The 23,529-nt window shown below is 41.1% G+C and overlaps 1 protein-coding gene across 2 annotated transcripts in view; it reads right to left on the bottom strand.

The window, feature by feature from the left end:
* TIAM1 (TIAM Rac1 associated GEF 1) overlaps nt 1-1,155 on the bottom strand; it is a 151,203-nt gene extending 150,048 nt beyond the window's left edge. For both annotated transcript variants that reach the window (XM_061192920.1, XM_061192921.1), the window contains exon 1: nt 1,027-1,155. The gene's annotated coding sequence lies outside the window, so the exon portion shown is untranslated. The remainder of the gene's footprint in view (nt 1-1,026) is intronic.
* Between the last annotated feature and the right edge of the window lie 22,374 nt (nt 1,156-23,529).

Below are 23,529 nucleotides of genomic sequence, written 5' to 3'. Positions count from 1 at the left end.
CCTATAATAAGGGTATTTCAGAAATATAAAATATTAGAGCCCATTAGTGGGCGCAAGATGACCCAACTTATATTCAAGTCAAAAGTTAACTATTAAAGCAAGGTTTCTCTTGCTGGTAAGGGCATTGTGAAATCCAAGCATAAGGCATCTAATGATGTATATAAATTATGATTATTAATAATAAAATTTTTCACCCCCTCCCGAGGTATTTAAAAACTTATTAAAATAAACGTAATGATTACCCTTCTATGACTTGAAAACAGACCTCCAAAATTGCAAGAGAAAGGATGAAATGTATTTATTTCAAAGTTAAATTTGAAGCAAAAATCACAGGACAACAGATTGCAAATTTAAAATTAGATTCTAGTGGGAGGGCTTGGTTTCAAGCCTGTTTTTTTCCTACTGGAGGCTGAGCCTGAAGACAGGATAGGGGGGTAGGGAGGAAAGAGCTAAGATTAAACTGAGACAAAGTTCTCAAAGTTTTTGCTAAATCTTTACAAACCCATGAAAAGCGTTTTGCCAAGTCACACACAAATACCCCTAACACAGGAGACTAAACAGGAAAGTTCTGCAACAAATAAAAGATGATCTTTGATTTAGAAAGATTATTATTTTGACTGTATTTATTTTGCTTTTTAAAAGATTATCCAAACTAGAAACAAAATATATCATTGTTTTGAAGTAAGATTTTGAAGGTGGGATTGCCTTTTTCAAACATAATCCCATCTAAAGATGGCAAAGCTCAGGAATAAATTTAAAAGATCCTGAGGGCAATTCACAGGGGGAAAAAGACAGGTACCTGCTTTTTCTTTTTTCTTTTTTTTTTAGTTTTAATGCTAATACTTTTGACTTGTTAGATGGGTGTAACCTTAATCCAAAAAAGTGACTCCAAATTCTTTTTTCCACAAGCTACATACCACACAGCAATGCCAATTCTGCTAAAATATATCTGTCTCACCACCTATGAAGCATCACCATTAATTCATGGGGATATACACAGGCTCAAATACACATACACAAACTTACCTTACAAGGCAACAGTGGTTCCCAGCCCAACTTGCCCCAAGAGCACTGTGGCATTTAGATATTGAGATTGGAAATGATGTCAGGATGAACAATGACTGGGGCTGGGAAACGTATCAGCACTGGCCCCTCGGGGTGGCCATCACAGTCTCATCTGAGTCTATGAGAACGTCCCAAAAACCTGGAGAGGACAGAAAAAGAGAAAGCAAAATGGTTAGCCAGAACACAGGAAACAGGAATTTTCCATCGAGCCCATTTACGTAAAGTCTCCAACATCCATTTTGTGTGAAATACCACCCCCCAAATTGAACAATGCCACATTTAGCTACAGGTATAACATAACAGGCATAATCAGATAAATCAATAAACACAAGCATATTTACATTCACGGTAATAAATAGCCTGACAAACTCAGTTATTTTATCATTTTAACCGTTAATCTCTAAAGATGACGGTATCGCATAACAGAAACAGGTTACTGGGAAATGGTGTCCATGGTTCCCTCTTAATGTTTAAGAAGTCTCAACAGAGATGAATGAAAGGAAACAAGGGCATCTCAGTTATTCTCCAAGTAGAGCTATATTTACCAGAGAAGTTGAAGAAAATGCTAAAAGACAGTTAAACAAAAGACCAAATTCAGTACATAGACCTTCTCATCATATACATGTTTTCAAAATAAGCTCCACAAACAAGCAGTATTAATGGTCTTTTTTTTTCTAAAGCCTGCCTTCTGAGGTGAGACTGCAGATACTAAGACAGGAGAAAGCCCCGAGGGCTTCCTTGGGGTGGCTGCCCTCATCCCTCTCCTACTGACCATTCCTCTGTGGGGCTGCCCACAGTTGGTACCCATTGTTGGTGGCTTCATCAAGGTGGGAACCCGAGGACTTCCCTGGTGGCGCAGTGGTTAAGAATCCACCTGCCAATGCAGGGGACACGGGTTCGAGCCCTGGACCGGGAAGATCCCACATGCCGCGGAGCAACTAAGCTCACGCACCACAGCTACTGAGCCTGCGCTCTAGAGCCCGCGAGCCACAACTACTGAGCCCGCGTGCCACAACTACTGAGCCCGTGTGCCACAACTACTGAAGCCCGTGCGCCTAGAGCCTGTGCTCCGCAACAAGAGAAGCCACTGCAATGAGAAGCCCGCGCACCGCAACAAAGATCAGCCCCGCTCGCCGCAACTAGAGAAAGCCCACGGTCAGCAAGGAAGACCCAACGCAGCCAAAAATAAAGAAAGAAATAAAGGTGGGAACCCAAGATGACAAACAGTTTGCACAGGACCACAGAGAAAACTGCCTCCTGGTGTAGAAGGCAGCCACACCAAGACAGTAAATAAATAAATATATACATCCGTAGAGAACAGCACAGTAAGTGAAGTTACAGTTCTATCTTGGAAAACGTGCTATTTCACCGTGAACTTGGTGACTCACGCTTGCCAGGAGAGGGGCAAGAGTTCTCAGCAATACCCCATTATGACCCTACAATCCATGTCCTTTCCATAATTCTCCCACTGCTGTCCTGTTCCCTCTCTTTTCCCAGGCATCCTCCTTAAGTTGATCTCTGCAAAGTTTCACATTTTGAAAGCGGTTTCTGAATTGCTTAGGAACTGGCAGAAATTAATAAGCAACAGCCCATTTATATTGAAATGGACTCATTACAGTGCCAGCTGCCAATAATTTGCAAGGCTGGTTTCTTGCTGGCAAACTGGGCCTGCAGGCGGCTGTCCTCCACCTGCACAACGGAGGCTGATAATGCATTTTTTTATACTTAAAAAAAAAAAAGTACGTATTCTACTACCAGAATTAAAATGCTTCTCTATTATATTCTTCTAACCCCTGAGCAGAAAAACTACATGGGGAAGAAAGTGAAAGTTACCAGGCATGATTTATAAAACATGCAGGAAAACAAAACTCAAGTTTATTTGGTATAATTTTTTTTTCTGATTTTGGTGGGAAAAAATTTTTCACCTGTGAGCCTGGCTGTGGAACTGACCCCTGATACAGATGGATGAAGAGACACATAGCTGTTCTTTGCAATCAGCAAATATGCTAAGATTGCAATGTGTCATCAAGCACTCAGTGTGATATCGAGTACTCACAGTGGGTTAACTCCTCCATGGCCTTGTGAACGTACACCATGGCAACCCAAGAACCACCAGGACTCCAGGTTTTCTTTAAAAGCTGCAAAGAATTCAACTTCAACGGGAGGCAACTAAGCACCAAACTCGGTGTTGGGAGTTCAAGCCTGGAGTCCCACTACAGGCATCAGGTCAAAACACAGCCTTGCCACTTACTTGCAGGGTGATTTGAGGCAAACTCTAAATATCAATTATCCCTCTACAAATGGGGATAAGTTCCTAAGCCATTCTGTTGATATAAGCATTAAATGAGATCATCTATGTTACACAATTAGCTTAGTGCCTACCCCTTGGTCAGTTCTCAATAAATATCAGCGATTATTTCCACTATTATTCGACATTTGTAAACGATAAGGAGGATGCTACAGAAGGGCCACTATTATGGGGGCTTCCTTAAAACATGGTACCTAACTCACTGAAACTGGGTCTATGTTCTACGTTGAAACTGGTCGCCTTAAATGTGTTGTGAGACAATAGGGGAATTCATTAATCCAGCTGGAAGATGTGATTGACTCAATTAGCCACAGCTCACGCACACACACAAACCACACTGACAAAATCTGGCAGGACCAGGAGGATGGTCTGCATTACATTAAGATGACCCCTAGTGAAGTGAACAATAAATGTGCCGAGTTTTACAGTCTCACTCAGATTCATCTCAACCCGTATAGTCAATTTCTGTGTCAGGTGTCAAATAACCAGTTTTCACAGGGAAGTGTGTGAGCTGGAGGAGGGGAAGGAACTACCAAAACTAATCCCAGACTTCAAATACCTCAAAAATAGACAGGGCTCAGAAGTCTCATCACTCCAACCCGACAGTCTCATGCGAGATGAAAATATGACAACTGTCAGAAATACGGTGCCCATGGCAGTTAATCCATGGCTTTTCCTACAACGTCTGCCTCACTAGAACTTTCTTTTTCACCTTTAGAAAACAGTCATAAGAGGCATCCTGTCACTTTTAAGTGTTTGCAAGTTCCAGGAATCAAAGTGTATAGAGAAAAGGATATTGTACTTGCCCTCAAAATACCTAAGTTCGTATACCAGGCTCTATTACTTACTAACTTATGTGACCTTGGGTAAGTAAACTACCCATTCTGAAACTTAGCAGGAAAAATAATGATGTGTAATATTATCTACTTTACTTAACACCTACCTGAAAAGGTTGTTATAAGACAGAAATTAGAGAATCAAAACAAAACACTATAAAGGACTAAAAAAGTATGTTAATTCTTATGCTGTTCGTCATGATTTAGTGCCCAAAAGTGTTTCATATTACTGAATTAATGAGAATCAGAAAGTTTCCCCCTTGCCCTGAACCTTAAAGTGGGCTGGGAGTAGTAGTGTTAGATCTAAATCCTGAACAAGTCAGAAATCCTTAATATTTCTTATATGCAATAAGCACCAGAAGAATTTAGATTTTAGTATTCATATTTAGTCCAAAAATCAGCCTTGGATGAACAGACAGATGGATGAATCTAGGACACTGGAAATTTTTTAATGGTTCAGAAATTAAGGTTAAAGAAAATTCATCAGTCATTTTCTTTACTTATGATTTTAACCATTATTATATTCAATAAAGGACTCAGGGGACTTCCCTGGTGGCAGAGCGGTTGGGAATCCGCCTGCCAATGCAGGGGTAACGGGTTCAATCCCTGGTCTGGGAAGATCCCACATGCCGCTGAGCAACAAAGTCCGTGCGCCACAACTACTGAAGCCCGTGCATCCTAGAGCCTGCACGCCACAACTACTGAACCTACGTGCCACAACTATTGAAGCCCACATGCTGCAACTACTGAAGCCCGCACACCTAGAGCCCATGCTCTGCAACAAGAGAAGCCACTGCAATGAGAAGCCCGTGCACCGCAACAAAGAGTAGCCCCTGTTCACCACAACTAGGGAAAGCCAGCGCGCAGCAATGAAGACCCAATGCAGCCAAAAAAAAAAGGACTCAGGAGTGACTTCCAAAGATACATTATCTAAAATAGAATAGGAGAAATTATTACTGGAAAAATAAAAGGAATCCAAAGGTTAAGACAAAGTGAAGGGGGGCAGAAGCAAGGTAACAATGCAGACCCTATCAATCTACCCAGCTGGCTCAGTTTGACAGCAAGCTTTTGTAACAGCCAACTCAGATAGGGAAAACAGGGCAGTTGTAAAATTCACAATGTCCTAATCAATTGCTCAGAAGAAGGACAAACGTTCTGGGTACTAAGATCGGACAGGAATTTCCACCAGTGGTCCTTTGAGGCCACTGTGATACAACGAGCCACGTTTTTTGAACCACGTCCTTTCACATGGGCTCAGTGACAAGTTTCATATGGCTGATTCTTGTCTTCCTAATTCATTAAAGAAAAAAAATCACAGTTCAGGGACAGAAGGTCTGAAGAGGTATGATCCTGCTGAGTGGTAGAGAGGCTGCTTACCCTCCAGGAAGATCTCTTTAAATACTTGCTTGCTCTCCAAAGAGTGTTGGGCTGAGGGGTGGTAAGCATGAGTGAGATGGAGCTCTCTGGCTCGATGCCCGCGGGTAGCTGGGTTGTGTTACCAGACAGCCATACCTCACCTGGCATAAAGGGACAGTTCCATCAGGGGTGAGCTTGTCCGGCTTGTGTAAAAACTGAGACTGTGACACGGACTCCTGCACAGAGAAGAGGTACCCACCTTCTCTCTCAGGTAAACCACGTGACCACTGAGGGCCCTGGAGCAGGACCAGCATTCTCCGTGAAAGATGATCCCTCAACACAGATGAATGAGCTAGACAGGGCTTCCAAATTCCTATTCCCTAAAGCATGGATGAAATGGTTTTAGCCCAACTATGTTTTTCAAGGCAAGTAAAAACAGACACCCAAATCAGCCAAACAAAATTCCTGAAAGTTCCCCTATCCAAAGACTGCCCTGATTTTGAGCAATGCAACTTCTTAGCATATCCAAATGCATCCCAAGGTAACTAAGTGAGGAAAACGTTCATAGAATCGATATTCTTAAGCTAGCTAAGTAAGTCGAGAAATTTCTACTAAAATGATAACTTTAACTTTAGAACAGTGAATCTTTGGCAATACTTAACCAACAGGTTCAGCTGGAACAGACATGACTGTATTTCATAGGAGTCAAGTCAGTGCATTTCAAAGTGAAGTAATATATTCTTCCCCCAACTCAGGGAGATCTACCATTTAGGGAATGCTTACCATCTGACTGGCATCATGTAAGTGGCTTTAGACCAAAATACCACTCTTCAGTTTCCCCAGCTTCTTGGTGTTTATTGTCTTGCAACTATACTTGGACACTGACAAATGCCAATGCATACAACTCAACTCCAGCATTGCATCATTCACTACGAAGTGTTTGGAAACCACCAGTCCCAAAGGGCAGTGTTACAGAGCTGGCCATCCAATCTCCCAAACACCCCCCGCCGCTTGGCTCTAAAAAGGGCTCAAAGGAGGCCCCAGCTTAGTGAAATGGATTTAATGGGGTTTTTTTCAGGACAGACCACGAGAATCACATAATTTTTCAAAATTCTAAGGAGCATCACTCCTACTCAGAAGCCATGAAGCTACTGAACTCTTGAGAATTCCACCCACCATTCTAAGCGTAGTGACCGTACGATGTGAGAGTTCAGCTCTGGGCTCCCGGATCAATTTCAAGTCTGAGTCACATCGAAAACGCACGCCCATGGCATTGTAAGAGAGAATGGAACAACTGATCTCAAAAGAAAATGGAAATGGAGCTGACTGCAATTAACTTCTGATGCTGAAGTCTGTTGTGGCTTAAGTTAACAGAGTTCCTAGTGAGGGAACTAGGGTATCCAGGTGTCCACAGAGGACAGTGGGAGGGGATGGTACTCTGCTGCAGCTGCTTCCATAACTCCTGTGAAACACAAGAGAGTGTATAATCTTGCAACTGCACTTCAGAATAATCTTCTCGAAAATATAACAATGCCTTAGTTTAGAAGAGATTTCAAAACACGTTCACATTACCCAACAGCATCTTTTCCAGACTCGAGTCACCCAGGTGTCTTCCCTTCAGCAGACCTGCTTCCCATCCCCACATCAGCTGCAGGAGCCTCACTGGGCTCAGGAAGAGCCTCATTTCCTGAGACACCACACGGAGTGGCTGGGGGCAGCTCCTCTTTCACTGTCAAAGACTGAAGCTCAAGGAAAGGAATTTGGTTCTCATTTCCTCTGGCTATCCAAGGCTGAGGCTGAACGTGGAAGGCAGACAGGGGAGTCTCCATTCTAAAGGACACGGCCTTGGCCTTGTGTGAGCCCTGGAGAGGAAGTGTACCATAAAAGAAGGGATGCTCAGACCCGGCAGCCGCTGCCTGCCTCTAAGACTTTCTCCGGGCTCGCCCATGTGACCCAAAAGTATGAAATTGCAGCTTGCAATTTCCCTGATGGTCTCCAGCCCCTGCAACCTGGTCCTTCCCTTCACCTGTTCTCTCATCATGCAGCCAAGAAGGAAGTCCTTCAGCCCAAAATACAGTCAGGATGTCAAGGAGTCCTTTTCCTTCACCGGGAAGCAGAGCAGGACTTGGTCATCCTGGCAATTTCATTCCTTCGCCACCACACGAGGCAGAGCTCCCTGGCCCGGAGCTGCCTTTCCCACTCAGAAAGGGAGGGTCACTCTGTGAATCAGACAAGAGCTCCCTGGAGTGAGGCCATGCATGCAGGTGGCCGGTGTGGCAACTCTTGCCTGCCAGCAAGGAGGGCTGGGACTGCCTTTGTCATAGAGGATGACAGAGGAGATATCACAAGTCCCTCTGGAGGGGCCACCAGGCTGGGGTGCACTGAATCCACACTGTTGGTCCTTTATGCTCTGAGGCTAAAGGGCCCATCAGAAGGAATTACTCCCCCTGGATACCTGGTACATCCTCCTTGGTTCTGTTCCCACCACTGTGGTACTTGTGTTGGTGGAAGGTATGTACAAGATGGCAAACTTCTCTAGGAGAAAATGGTTTAAGAGAGAACTGGGTAATCCAGATACCAAGGATGAAGAGGAAGGAAGAAAAGCTAGAAATGTTGTTAAGAAATACAGGTTGCATTGCATGTACCAAAAATTTGAAAAGTTGACCATACATCCATTTGAAAACTTATTAAGTATCTTCATTGTGTCAATTTAAATTAAATCTTAATCATGTCACAATATACATAAATCAAACCATCATGCTGTATGCCTTACACTTATACAGTGATGTTTGTCAGTTATTTCTCAGTAAAATGGGAAAAAAATCTTAAATTGAAATAGTACGCTATATAGGAATGTATTAGATAGTGAAAAACAAAAGACTATTATTTTTTTAAAATATAGATTACTGAACCAATCATTAAGAAAAGCTAGAAATGTTAAGTTTCTACCTACATGTGAATATCTGATTAGCAAGTTGATTTAATAACCACAAGTCAATGAGCAAATATGACAGGTGGAAAACACAGCTGCCCAACCTAAAAAGTGAAGCTGTAATGGGGTCCCATGTAACACCATTGCTAGGGGGACATTAATCTTGATATGTGTTTAGGTGAGAAGATAGGATTTTAATCAAATTTCAGTGCAGCAAAGAATCTTCAAAGTCACATAAAATAATTTTTACAAAAATTTTAAAGGAATTCCTTCCAAGGATTTTCAAAATAGGAGTGATTCTTTACCTGGAAGTCTTCATCTTTTCAAAGAAAAAGACTAAGGCTCAGTCATAAGACAGAGTGACAAAACACTATTTCCCAAGTCAATCCCTGGGTACTTAGCCTAAAATGCTCCTTTACTCTCTCCTCATTTTAAAATGGAAAAACCTTTTTAAATGACTTAAATTTCGCACTTGCAAATCAATTCAAATTGTTTTGCAGTTATATATTTAAGACTACAAGCTCTAACAGGTAAAAGACAATTCCTTATTTCATTGACTCTAAGAAACAAATTTTTCATGTTGAAGGTCTCTGAAGTTGAATATACTATCTCACAATCACAACGGTGTGATAGAAATCGGCACCATTTTCCTTCTTGCTTGGTGGTACATAAAAGAGGGGTGTGTCTTACAATGGTTAGCATGTTATGAAAGAGGAGATATAAAAATAGATTTTTAAATAGTTATGACTATCTAAAAACTGCTTGTGAATTATTTGGGTAAAGCAGAGTGTCTACATAAGAACTTTACTGATTGTTACCAATTCAGTTCAACTCAACCAATATTTATTGAACACCTACTTTATGTCTGCGATGAGGAAATAGACCGTTTCCTTACGGTGCCCGCAGCCTAAGAAAATGATGGACACTTATCCACTCTGAGACAGGGCTGTGAAGGCTAATCTAGCCTTATTAATAGTGAATGATGGGGGGACAGGGAGGGATAAATTGGGAATTTGGGATGAACAGATATACATTACTATATATAAAATAAACAACAAGGATCTACTGTATAGTACAGGGAAATATATTCACTATCTTGTAATAACCAATAATGGGAAAGAATCTGAAAAAAATTATACATATATGTATAACTGAATCACTTCGCTATATACCTGAAACACTGTAAATCAACTATACTTCAATTAAAAACTTAATTAATTTCTTAAAAATAGTGGATGATGGGAAAAAACAGACTAATTCTGCCAGGGGAAACTATCAGTCAAATCTGGTCCTGAAGGGTTCATCAGATTTGGCTTGGCTTGTGAGGATGGGAGGAAATGAACAGGGATAAGAGGGAGTTTGCAAAAAAAAGAAGGGCAGAGCATTCCAGGAAAAGAGCAAAGGCTCTGAGGAATGAAAGCATCAGTCCAACGTTGTAGAGAAGTAAGTGCATGGAAAAGAGCTGGAAGTGATGAGGGCTTTAAAGAGATGGGGTGAGGTTATGGATGTTACACAGAGAAATTAGACATGATTATGTGCAATGGAGTCTGTGAAGGGATTTGATTAGGGGAGTTACATGATCGAACATTTTCTCCCACCCCACCATCCCTCAGCATCTCCTGGGGTAACGTGAAAGAGAAGGTGAAGGCTTGTTGCAACCAACCCATCAGGCAGTGCCTGGAGGAGATAAGGTGGCCTTCACTTGGACAGTGAGAGCCTTGGGGTAATAAGGCTGTCCTGTGTCCCACTGTTCCGTCACTCTGTTCTATGAGTGAGCAGGTAGAGTCACCAGAACTTGGTGGCCACACATATACCTGTGAGAAATAAGGAGGAAAGGAGAAAAAGAAGGGAGAGACACCTCTGGTATTTCCAGTTTGGTAACTGACAAAACAGAAGGTGATAATAACACCTTCCACTGTGATGTCAAATGGAGCATCCAATTCAAAAGTCTTACGCCTGAGAGGCCAAAATTCACTGGCAGCAATCCTACTGGAAATTTGGTGTCCATTCCACTCAAGGCCTCAGCACAAAGGAAGGAAGGAAGGAAGGAAAGAAGGAAGGAAGGAAGGAAGGAAGGAAGAATACCCTCCCAAAATGCTTAGATCAGGAAGGATATCAAAACGGAGACACAAATATTGGCCAATTGTATAATCAAAGAACTTAACAACAAAACAAAACAACAACAACAAAAACCATACATCTGATAACCTGTGAGAGGCCACAAGTTAAAAACACTATCTCAACTACACTTTTATTGACTAAGCCAAGACCTGTAATAATAAATGGATTAAATAGCATTGACAATTTAACACAAAAATAAAAGCTTGATGCCTCAGGTTTGGTGCCACAAAGTTAAAATGTAAATCAGCTTTGAGTTCAGCTCCCAAAACTCCCTAGGGCCACAGGAACACCCACTATGCCCCTTACTCACACCTTGGGATGGGGGTAATAAATTAAATAAGATCACTGACTGCAAGGCTGATGTTCCAAAGCTGTACCAACCACCACAGTGGAATGCACCTGCAATGTATAAATAAGCGTGCCTGAGCACCACTTCAAAGAAAGGTAGCAGTTAAGGACAATCACTTCACCTTTCTGTGAGCGGGTGAAATGAGAAGTTGACAGCTGTGCAACACCAGGCAGTGCTCTGAGTTAGTTATGCTCTGCTAGTGACCACGATAGGGACGGTAGGAGTGGGGCACATGGCAATGGGGACAGAGAGATGGCAGGAAAGACATGCACTAACTATGGGGCCACAAGGAACTCGATCCAACCTTCCTGACCATCCATTCTCTTTAAAATTAAGAGGATGGGGACTTCCCTGGTGGCGCAACGGTTAAGAATCCACCTGCCAATGCAGGGGACACGGGTTTAATCCCTGGTCAGGGAAGATCCACATGCCATGGAGCAACTGGGCCCGTGCGTCACAACTACTGAGCCCGTGCGCCACAACTACTGAAGCCCGCACACCTAGAGCCCGTGCTCCACAACGAGAAGCCACCGCAATGAGAAGTCTGCACACCACAACAAAGAGTAGCCCCCGCTCGCCGCAACTAGAGAAAGCCCACGCGCAGCAATGAAGACTCAACACAGCCAAAAATAAATAAATAAAATAAATTTATTAAAAATAAATAAATAAAATAAAATTAAGAGGATGGTCCAGAAGTTTCTATGGTCCCTATACGTGAAAAGAACTCCACATTTTTTTAACTTGCTTAAGTCAAAACCTGTAAGTATTATAATGGAAACCACCATGAGATACTCTCTGCTGGGCATTCTTTTTACAGTAAACAGGTGATGCGATTAAGGCAAAAAGCGCCACTGAGATTAACCCCAGAAATGCAAGATGGAAAACCAATTCTTACTTTAAAGACTGGTACAAGATCTTTCTGGTTAAATAACAACTAACATTCATCCTAGCCAAGTAACAAATTGGGAGAAAAATAAAAAGCAGCCAAAGTCATTGCACACTGGATTTTTAAAAGCAGAAGGAAAAAAAAAAAAATCAAACAAAGCACATACGCCCCTCCCTGAAGTCATAAGAGGATAATCAACCTCTTCAACACAAAGACAGTTCCTGGGAGGTTATGGGAACATTTCTGAAACAGTAGTAGATCAAAGTCCCAGAACAGAAAAACCTATACACACAGTCACAAAGCAAATCTGTTCCTTGTATGATAGCAACTAGCTTTAAAAGCTTGACATTCATTGCCAAGTAATATCTATGAGGCCACACACAAGGCAAGCGAAAGGCACCAGGCCCTGCCTTCTAAGAATTAACGAGGACACTCCCGTCCAGGGCACCAATGTGCAGATGGTTTTATGGGAATCCCCATTCAATAAAATCGTTCCAAGTATGCTCACCCAAAACAGAATGAGTGTGTGCTGTCACTTATTTAATCAATGTATAAATTACATGTATGGGCTATTGTTCAAATAAATTATGTACATTTTCAATTTCTGTATATAATGTGCGTAATTTATTTGAACTGAACAGAAATACACAGAAATTTAAATGCATAACAGGGAGAGAAATACAAATTCTGAAATTTCCTTCCCACACCCTAATGAAATCATCTTGCACATATATCCAATATTGAAGACCACTGTTCTAGGACAGAGAAAACCAGTCTGGAAACTAAGAAAAAATAAGGAAAGACAGTTAATGGAAAACTCATAGGAATGCCTCTTTAACTTTACCTACATCTCGGGCTTACTGTGAAGCAACATTAACAGCACTGTCAAAATCTCCCAGAATCTTCAAGAGGGGAATATCACCATTCAGAAGACCAGGTCGGTAGACACACGCTGAAAACCTTAGGCTGCTCTGAAATTATCTGCTGACAGCACTAGCTCTAGAGGGGCGATTAAATTGTGTTTTTGCAATCAAGGCAGTAATCAATAACCCTTCACCAGTCGTTAATAAAACCATGCCATATGCAGAAAAAGAAAATGATATAAAAAGGAAGGACTCTTTGCAACTTCCTCATCCCCAACCACTGGAAGACAATACAATGACTGGCCAAGAAGCAGTAAGCAAAAACACATTTCCAACCATCGCTGCATTGTTTAGTGTGGGTAATCTCAGACACAGCCAGGATAAGTAGCCAAGAAATTTCAGTTACATAGTCTGGAAGAATAAAGGCTAACAGTAACACAGAGAGAAAAATCATTTAACAAAAGATTTTTGAACAAAATTTTGATCCTCATAGGTGGGAAAAAACGGTTTCCTCTTCTGGAAGAAATCCTCTCTCTCTTTCTCTCTCTCTCTCTCCCCACCCCCAACTCCCCTCTCTCTCCAGCTTCCAATCCAGGTGACAAAAGGACCTCTCACTAGGGGCCTCCCATCAGCATCCGACCCTGCTAATCTGCCCCCACTCCAAAAAAAAATGCTCCCTCCCCTTGGATCCCATCCATGCCCTTATACTTCTCAACTGCATCTCTCACCCCAACTGTATTTTCTGCCGCAGCCTTCTACCTAACTCTCCAGATGGAATACTTTTCTCTTTAACAAACTTACTTCCTTCCACACCGTCATCTACCTAAATTTCAGTCTTCAGCACAAATCCCTCTCTCTAAGCTCCTCTGGACACCTCCATATGGCTACCCCACTGATTGCTCAAATTTGACACACCATTCAGGCTCAAAACTTTCCACACTTATGATCCCTCCCAGAAGGCAGCCAGATTTATAAATGCAACAGGGAGTCTGGATGCAGTCAGAGCTAGTCTTCATCTGCCATTCAACGTCCCCGTGACCTTGAGTGAGTCACTTACCATCCCTAGGGACCACTTTCTCCATCTGCAAAATAGGAAATCCCCCTTGTAGATTTGTGCTGGAGATGAAGTGAGGCAGCGTGCGTGAAGACATCCTTCATTAGTATTTAGTTAGGGGTTCATCAATGTTCATTTCTTTCTTTCCATATTCTCCTTCTTCCCCTTTTCTTTCTCCAAGGTCCCTAAAGTATCTTCTATATCTACCCTGTCCCCCATTCTTAAGCCTTTTAATGCAAGTCTTTTTGCCTTTAATGCCCATCACTAATATCCATTTTTTCTGCCCAAACCACTCTATGTATACATCACTGCAAAACCAAACTAACACACACTCAAGATGCATTCAGTGTCCTTCAAGAATGCCACCACGTCAACCCCTGCACTGCTAGATGATGTACAAACACCCCTGGCACACCCAGCAGAGACAAGAGCCACAGGACTAAAGGAACAACTTTCAGAAGAGTCAGTTTTACTCAAAGATTTACTCAGAAGGTTAAGGAGAGCAGGAGTGTTGGTGCAGATTGATAATGGAATAAAATTTTAAACGTATATGGTTTTCTAAGATGAAATACCCATCTTCCCCCCAAAATAAAATGGCACATGGAGTGGTTAGAGATTAATTCCCTTTTTATGGAGTGTTTTATTGAAAAATTTTACAAAGCTCTGTTCTTCCAAGATATTCTTCATCACTCTTCTCTTCTGAATCCCCGCAGTTATGTTATTTGAATACCTGTCTTAATCCATCTCCTCTTGTAGGATCACAAGTTCCATGAAAGAAGGGACCACAGCTCATTACTTTTTATCACATGGTTCCATGGCACACGGCCCCTGTATTAGTCAAGGTTCTCCAGAGAAACTAAACCAACAGGATACGGATGCATGGATGGACGGACGGATGGATGGATAAGTATTTTAAGGCATTGGCTCATGAGATTGTAAGGTCTGGCAAATCCACAATCTGCAGGGCAAACCAGCAGACTGGAGACACAGGGAAGAGTTGATGTTACTGTCTTGAGTTCAAAGTCATCTGGAGTAGAATCACTTCCTTCTAGAGGACCTTAGTCTACTTTTAAGGCCTTCAAGTGATTGAATGAGGCCCATTCACATTATGGGGGGATAATCTGCTTTACTCAATGTCTGATTTAAATGCTAAATCACATCTAAAAAATATAGGGAGGGAGGGAGGGAGGAAGGAAGGAAGGACAGACTACCGTATGATCCAGCAATCCCACTCCTGGGCATATATCCGAAGAAAACCATGATTCGAAAAGATACCGTCACCCCAGTGTTCACTGCAGCACTATTTACAATAACCAAGACATGGAAGCAACCTAAGTGTCCATCGACAGAAGAGTGGATAAAGAAGATGTTGTACATATATACAATGGAATATTACTCAGCCATAAAAAAGAACAAAATAATGCCATTTGCAGCAACATGGACGCAACTAGAGACTGTCAGACTGAGTGACGTTAAGTCAGAGAAAGACAAATATCATATGATATCACTTATATGAGGAATCTAAAAAAAAAAAAAAAGGTACAAATGAACTTATTTACAAAACAGAAATAGAGCCACAGATGTAGAAAACAGAACTATGGTTACCGGGGGCAAAGCGGGGGAGGGATAAATTGGGAGATTGGGATTGACATATACACAATACTATACCTAAAATAGATAATTAATAAGGACCTACTGTATAGCACGCACAGGGAACTCAACTCTACTCGGTACTCTGTAATGGCTTATACGGGAAAAGAATCTAAAAAAGAGTGAATACATGTATATGTGTAACTAATTCACTTTGCTGTACAGCAGAAAGTAAATCAACCATACTCCAATAAAAATTATATTAAAAAAAAAAAAGCACATGAAGAGTGCCTGACATACAAAAAACAAAACAAAACAGGAAAACCCCACAGCCACCTCTAGACTAGCATTTAACCAAATTACTGGGCACCATAGCCTAGTCAAGTTAACATATAATATTAACCATCCCATGTCCCAGTAGACTTTTTGTCCAGTACCTAGTAATGGCATCAGTATCAGCCAAAGGAACAAAGAGAATAAAATGTATTCCCACACAGAATGTTTACAACTGAATAGCCAGCAGGTGTTCCAGACTGACTACCAGCCCACAAGCCCACCTGACTTGAGCTCTGAAGAAAGCTCTACTTGGGGTGTCCCTGGCCACCCCAGGCTTCAGGGCATGAAGGGGTCACTGAGAGAGTGGCCTGACTTTCATGATGTCATCTTTGCCATATATTTCTAGACAAAAGCATCCCTCCAAGCTTAAGTCTCCTAGTACCCAACATCATCCAGAGTTGTGGCTCTCTTTTACTTCAACATGAAGAACAGCATCAAAATATATTTGCAGATGGGAAAACACAGGTGCGCCAACCCCCCCCCCCACTTAATCTGCTCCCACCCCTCACACACATGAACAAATTATGCATCCTAGGTACATAAGCTTCCCTGTGACGACATTTCTGCTCTAGCCTTGGATCTGAAACCACCACCCTCTCCCACCTCTGAGCTAAGATTTCAAGCACACAGCAGGGCGTGGGTAGGGGTGTCCCCAGCAAGTCCTCAATTCCGATGCAGCTGGGCTTAAAATTGACCTTGAAATTGACCCCCCAGCAGGGGGGGTGGGGCGGGGTGTCAGGGTGTCAGAGTGATTGCTCACCACCTCCTACACTCTGCTCGTGACTAATGCATCACGCTGGGGAAGCAATTCCTCCCAGCTAGTTGGAACCAACAAGCCCACATTTAAACCAAACCACCCCTCGGAAGCCTTGGGTATCATCAGCACAGCCCTCCCAAGCCCTAAGTGTACCCCTTTCTGAAAATAGTCACCTTGACAGAAAACAAGCAGAGAGATTTGGCTTAGGAGTTCTAATGCTGCTTCTCTCCGGGGCAGGGAACTTGAATTTTCAAGGACCGAACCAAAGAACACGCCCAGTAGGGAGGCCACAGGTATTCCTCTTTGAGCACCAGGAAAACTTGTTAACTTGGGACAAATCATTTCATTTCTCTATGGCTGCAGATACTTCCTCAGTAAAATTCAGCACCTAGTAAGCACTTTCAAAATGTAGAATAAGGAGCCCAAAGTCGGGTGTGGTGTGTAACAGGGAGAAAAAAGGTACTGTGTACATCATCAGGGTAGGGATTTGTTTTTCCAGTAGTGATTTTCCATTCAAAATAGCATCCAGGAGAAGAAGGAGGGGGACTAATCAAGTGTATTCACTAAATAAAGCTCGGGGATCAAAATAACATCAGCCTTCTGGTTCTGCCGATGCCTCACTCACACAAGCACAGGAAAGTGCGGCCCAAACTAATGTTGGCACCAGGGTGCCAGCTCTAAAGCCACCTGTTTTGTTCTGTTTCTCTCACTCCATCCCCACACTCACAGGAACAGGCTGCCATCTGTGCTGTACCAGCTCGGCGTGGTTCTCCATAAAGGTAAATAAGATCCTGACGTTTTTCATCTAAAAAAAAAAAAAAATCCCTTCAATTTTTGCTTCCAGACCTCAATCTCAATTCAACTCAACCCAATTCAATTTCAATGTGTGCTGAGAATCTTCCCTGTGGCTGGCTCAGTCCAAGATTCCATGGGGATGCTAAGATAGGGAAGGCTCAAGGCACCTTAAAGAGTCTTAAGGATCTCAGGGGTGGGGAGGTAAGATGAGACAAGGACCCAAAAAATGCAGTAAAAGACCTAAGAGCAATCAGGTTGTCTACGATGAGCTCAGAGTGCTATGAAAAATGAATACTAAAATTTAGCATTTTAGTATTTTAATGAAAATTTTAATGCTAAAGCATGCTGATGCCGCTAATACTACTTACAATGAAAAAATATGCTCTTAAGAGGGCAAAGGTAAAAACATACATTTGATTACAAGAATATGCACAATAGGACAAGATGGCAGTTTAATTTGACTGTGATTTTTTTAAGCAATGTGTTATGATTACTTAGGGAAAAAATATGATCATTTTGGCACCATTTAACCTATAATCAGAATATTGAAAATCCTTAGAAAAGGAAACATTTCTAATAATGGGGATTAATAATGGGTATTGGAAAATAATTTTGCTATAAAATCATGGTATAGAGGAGAATATTCATTCTAAAACACACACACACACACACACACACACTCCAAAGGCTTTAATAAATAAGAACAGGTCATTTCAAATTTTAGGCTATTTAATTTTGAAATGGATGATTTTTTTCATCCTAAAAGTTACAGAGGATTTCCCCAAAAGAGTCCCATATCAAGAGCCACCATTTTAAGACAGGTAAAAATGATGAAATATGAAATTTTAAAACTCTTGTGCATAAAGCATCTAGATAATAAAGAATACTTAGGGGTTGAAACTCACATCTCTACTATTTCAAACACTGATTCAAGAAGAAACGAAGTATGTCTGCTTGTCAGGGAGAGCTCTGGGTCACTTTAGTTCTAATTTGAGGATGGACTAGATTCTTTTTTTTTTTTTTTATTTTTTAAAATGCATTTTTCTTCCAGTTTTATTAAGATATAATTGACATAGAGCACCGTGTAAGTTCCAGGTGTACAGCAAAATGATTTGACTTACATACATCATGAAACGATCACAGTGAGTTTAGTGACCATCCATCATCTCGTATAGGTACAAAATTAAAGAAATAGAAAAAATGTTTCCTTGTGATGAGAACTCTGAGGATTTACCCTCTTAACAACTTTCCTATATAATGTGCAGCAGAGATAATTATATACAACATGGAGTACATTACTTCCTTAGTACTTATCTTATAACTGGAAATTTGTACCTTTTGATTCCTTCAAGGATGGACTAGATTCTTGATCAGATTCTTGATCAAAGGCACATCCATAAAAGCTCCTCTCCTAAAATTGTGGGTACTGCCTATTCAGGGCTATTCTAGAGGAACACTAGGAATACGTGCGCTCTCTGTCACTGTGCTATGTGTTAAAAGAATGGCACCAGGGGTGAGTGAATCAAGAAAATAAATTAAAATCTCACATCATAAAAAATCAGAGGATATACTTGAAGATATTATTCCGAGTGAAACAGGACAAATATTGTACAATTCCACTTATATGAGGTACCTAGAATAGTCATTGAGAGAGAAAGTAGCATGGTGGTTGCCAGGTGTTGGGGGGAAAGGCGGAGTCAGTGTTTAATGGGTATAGAGTTTCAGGTTCGGAAGAAACAAAAGTTCTGGAGATGGATGGTGGCAATGGTTGCAAAACAATGTGAATATACTTAATGCCATTCAACTGCACACATAAAAAAATGGTAAATTTTATGTTACGTATATAATACGACAACTTAAAAAGAAGAGGGTTTATTAATAACTAACGTTTTCAGAGTGCTTCAAAATTTACAAAGCATTTCTATATACATTAGATCATTTAATGGTCACAGCAACTTGGAGGAAAGGCATATGTAGAAACTCTCACACTTGTTTCTTTCTAAGCGACATGTCTATTGTTGAGTGGGTGGAAGAGTGTACTCATACATGTACTCAATTCTCAACCCCACACTCTCTTCCAACATTTGTACACATTCTGGAGATATACAGGGAATGTTTATAGATACTTTAAGAAATACGCATTCTGTGGTCAGAGTTGGGAATTCCAACTCTTGCAGTCAAGAAATGGATTTCACTTTATTTAACCCAGTGTTTCCCAAACTTTCTTAATTGTGCAACTTTATTTTGCAGAATATCTGTGAACAACCTGTGAGAAAGTGAGTATTTGATGGGTAACTACTGTGCAAACTCATCTAATGAAAGGTACTCATTTATATAGATTCAGCCTCCTTGCAGAAGAAAGAGCCAAGTAATCAAGCTGTTTAATTAATTGGCAACTCCAAGTATCAATATCATGACCAGCACTATCCTTATCTGGTAGTCTTCCCTCTCCAATTTTCTAGATCTTCACTCATCCAGATCTTTCCATCAACCATAAAAGTACAACACAGACCATGAGAAAGATAATAATGACTAACCTGGCATCATCCTTGGCTCTTAGAATTCTTACTCACTGGACATGGATCAAATCAGATCCATTAACAGGATAGAAAGCCCAGAGATAAACCCACGCACATATGGTCACCTTATCTTTGATAAAGGAGGCAAGCATATACAGTGGAGAAAAGACAGCCTCTTCAATAAGTGGTGCTTGGAAAACTGGACAGGTACATGTAAAAGTATGAAATTAGAGCACTCCCTAACACCATACACAAAAATAAACTCAAAATGGATTAAAGACCTAAATGTAAGGCCAGACACTATCAAACTCTTAGAGGAAAACATAGGCAGAACACTCTATGACATAAATCACAGCAAGATCCTTTTTGACCCAGCTCCTAGAGAAATGGAAATAAAAACAAAAATAAACAAATGGGACCTAATGAAACTTAAAAGCTTTTGCACAGCAAAGGAAACCATAAACAAGACCAAAAGACAACCCTCAGAATGGGAGAAAATATTTGCAAATGAAGCAACTGAGAAAGGATTAATCTCCAAAATTTACAAGCAGCTCATGCAGCTCAATAACAAAAAAACAAACAACCCAATCCAAAAATGGGCAGAAGACCTAAATAGACGTTTCTCCAAAGAAGATATACAGATTGCCAATAAACACATGAAAGAATGCTCAACATCATTGCATTAGAGAAATGCAAATCAAAACTACAATGAGGTATCATCTCACACCGGTCAGAATGGCCATCATCAAAAAATCTGCAAACAATAAATGCTGGAGAGGGTGTGGAGAAAAGGGAACACTCTTGCACTGTTGGTGGGAATGTAAATTGATACAGCCACTGTGGAGAATAGTATGGAGGTTCCTTAAAAAACTAAAAATAGAACCACCATATGACTCAGTCATCCCACTACTGGGCATATACCCTGAGAAAACCATAATTCAAAAAGAGTCATGTACCAAAATGTTCATTGCAGCTCTACTTACAATAGCCAGGGCATGGAAGCAACCTAAGTGTCCATAATTGGATGAATGGATAAAGAAGATGTGGCACATATATACAATGGAATATTACTCAGCCATAAAAAGAAACGAAATTGAGTTATTTGTAGTGAGGTGGATGGAGTTAGAGTCTGTCATACAGAGTGAAGTAACTCAGAAAAAGAAAAACAAATACAGTATGCTAACACATATATATGGAATCTAAGGAGAAAAAAAAAAAGGTCATGAAGAACCTAGTGGTAAGACGGGAATAAAGACACAGACCTACTAGAGAATGGACTTGAGGATATGAGGAGGGGGAAGGGTAAGCTGTGACAAAGTGAGACAGTGGCATGGACATATATACACTACCAAACGTAAAATAGATAGCTAGTGGGAAGCAGCCACATAGTACAGGGAGATCAGCTCGGTGCTTTGTGACCACCTAGAGGGGTGGGATAGGGAGGGTGGGAGGGAGGGAGGGAGATGCAAGACGGAAGAGATATGGGAACATATGTATATGTATAACTGATTCACTTTGTTATAAAGCAGAAACTAACACACCATTGCAAAGCAATTATACTCCAATAAAGATGTTAAAAAAAAACAAAAAACAAATCAGATCCATTTAGGGTTCAGGTATATGTGTGTGAGGGGTGGTGTGTATATGCATACATATCTATGTGTATATGTGATTACTGGAATACAAGCTTTAAAAAAATAAAAAGCATAATGGTATACATGCCCCCGAAACCTTTTTTATAAATTCTGGTATAAATGAGTCAGAGAAAGAAACAAATATTTTACTCTGTATTAAACAAACGTATCAGAGGAAGGAAGTGCAGCGTGAAAAGGAATACAGGTTTTACAGGTGATTTTATACAGCAACAATACTTCAATTGGGAGTTTAATGTATCACATTAATGGCTTCTTCCCACTCATTAAAACAAAAACATCAACAGCCACGAAATGAAATTTCTAATCATAGGTTTGTTGTTTTTATATTGTGTGTGTTTTTTTTTTTTAATATTTATTTATTTTTGGCTGTGTTGGGTCTTCGTTTCTGTGCGAGGGCTTTCTCCAGTTGCGGCGAGCGGGGGCCACTCTTCATCGCGGTGCGCGGGCCTCTCACTATCGCGGCCTCTCTTGTTGCGGAGCACAGGCTCCAGACGCGCAGGCTCAGTAATTGTGGCTCACGGGCCTAGTTGCTCCACGGCATGTGGGATCTTTCCAGACCAGGGCTTGAACCCGTGTCCCCTGCATTGGCAGGCAGATTCTCAACCACTGCGCCACCAGGGAAGCCCCTATATTGTGTTTTTAACACAGTGTATCCCCAAACCTTTAAGACATAGCAATGAACTGTTCAAAATTAACTTGTAATATGTTATGCATATTTAATTCTCAGAAGGACCTCGATATCTCCCTCTGGGATGTAATCAAAACTAAATCTTCTCCATGCCTTTCAGAATGAAGGAAAACACAGCCCTGGCTTTCCAGGAGTAAACCTGGCCATGTGACTACCCCACCACCCTCCCCCGCTTCCATAATATTTCTGAGAATGCAATTAACTGCTGACATGGGTCCACGCTTCAGTGGAGCAAACACTAAGCCTGCCGACTGTTAGTTCTTGTTGAGGCTTGTGCTGTTTGTTTGTTACGTATGTTCAATTTCTAATGGGAGTTTGTCAGCTTCTTTTGTTTGAACTTGACACAATGGGAAAAGCCCTTAAGGGTTAATTAATTAATCTCAAAATGACATCTGAAACAGATAATGAACAGGGCTTGAGCAACTGTGAAAGACAGGCAACAGCATCAGCCAAAATAAGGGCTGTTCCCAGACCAGAGTCATCTCAAACTCAGCTGTATTTCATTATGTCACTAGCCATCAAGTGGCCAGGACTAAGAGATTAGTGCCCAGAGAATGGATGGTGGAGCCAGACAGAATTGGGTGGAAATTTTGCTTCTGCTACTTAATACCCAAATCACTGGGAACGTTACTTCACATCACAAAGACTCAGTTTCCTCACTGGTAGAATGGGAATAATATGGGTAAACAGGACAATCCACTGGAAATCACCCAGGCCACTGTCTGAGCCATGGAAGTAATCAATAAATGATATCCTGGAGGACAGACTTCAGACTATACTACAAAGCTACAGTAATCAAGACAGCGTGGTACTGGCATAAAAACAGAAATATGGATCAATGGAATAGAGAGCCCAGAAATAAACCCACAATCCACAGTCAATTAATCTTCAACAAAGGAGGCAAGAATATACAATGGAGAAAAGACAGTCTCTTTGGCAAGTGGTGTTGGGAAAGCTGGACAGCCACATGTAAATCAATGAAGTTAGACCACTCCCTCACACCATACACAAAAATAAACTCAAAATGGCTTAAAGACTTAAACAAAAGACATGACACCATAAATTATACCCTGGGGGGGCGGGAAATATGCAATCTTTCATTACATCTAAAAATTGATTAGTAACCATAATCTCCAGGCTCTTGGACCACAATTAGAAGCTTTCCCAAAAAAGCAAGAAAAATAAAACTAGTGAAATCAGTGCCTGAATTTATGAAATCTTTTTCCTTACTAATTACAGTGAAAACAAAACACATGAAGCCTTCACATGGAGTAGGAAGGCACGGCACATAACAATAGTCACTAGGGGTATCTGGTATCCATCTTCAATGATGAAGCATAAAGATGAGACGTGACAACCCAAAAGACCATCGCCTTGTAAAATAATACACCCATTCTCTCACTCTTGTATGCCTTTGCA

The sequence above is a fragment of the Eubalaena glacialis genome, chromosome 6 (assembly GCF_028564815.1).
Source record: "Eubalaena glacialis isolate mEubGla1 chromosome 6, mEubGla1.1.hap2.+ XY, whole genome shotgun sequence".
NCBI lineage: Eukaryota > Metazoa > Chordata > Mammalia > Artiodactyla > Balaenidae > Eubalaena > Eubalaena glacialis.
Note: the sequence above shows the minus strand (reverse complement) of the source record. Positions and strands in the feature narration are given on the sequence as shown.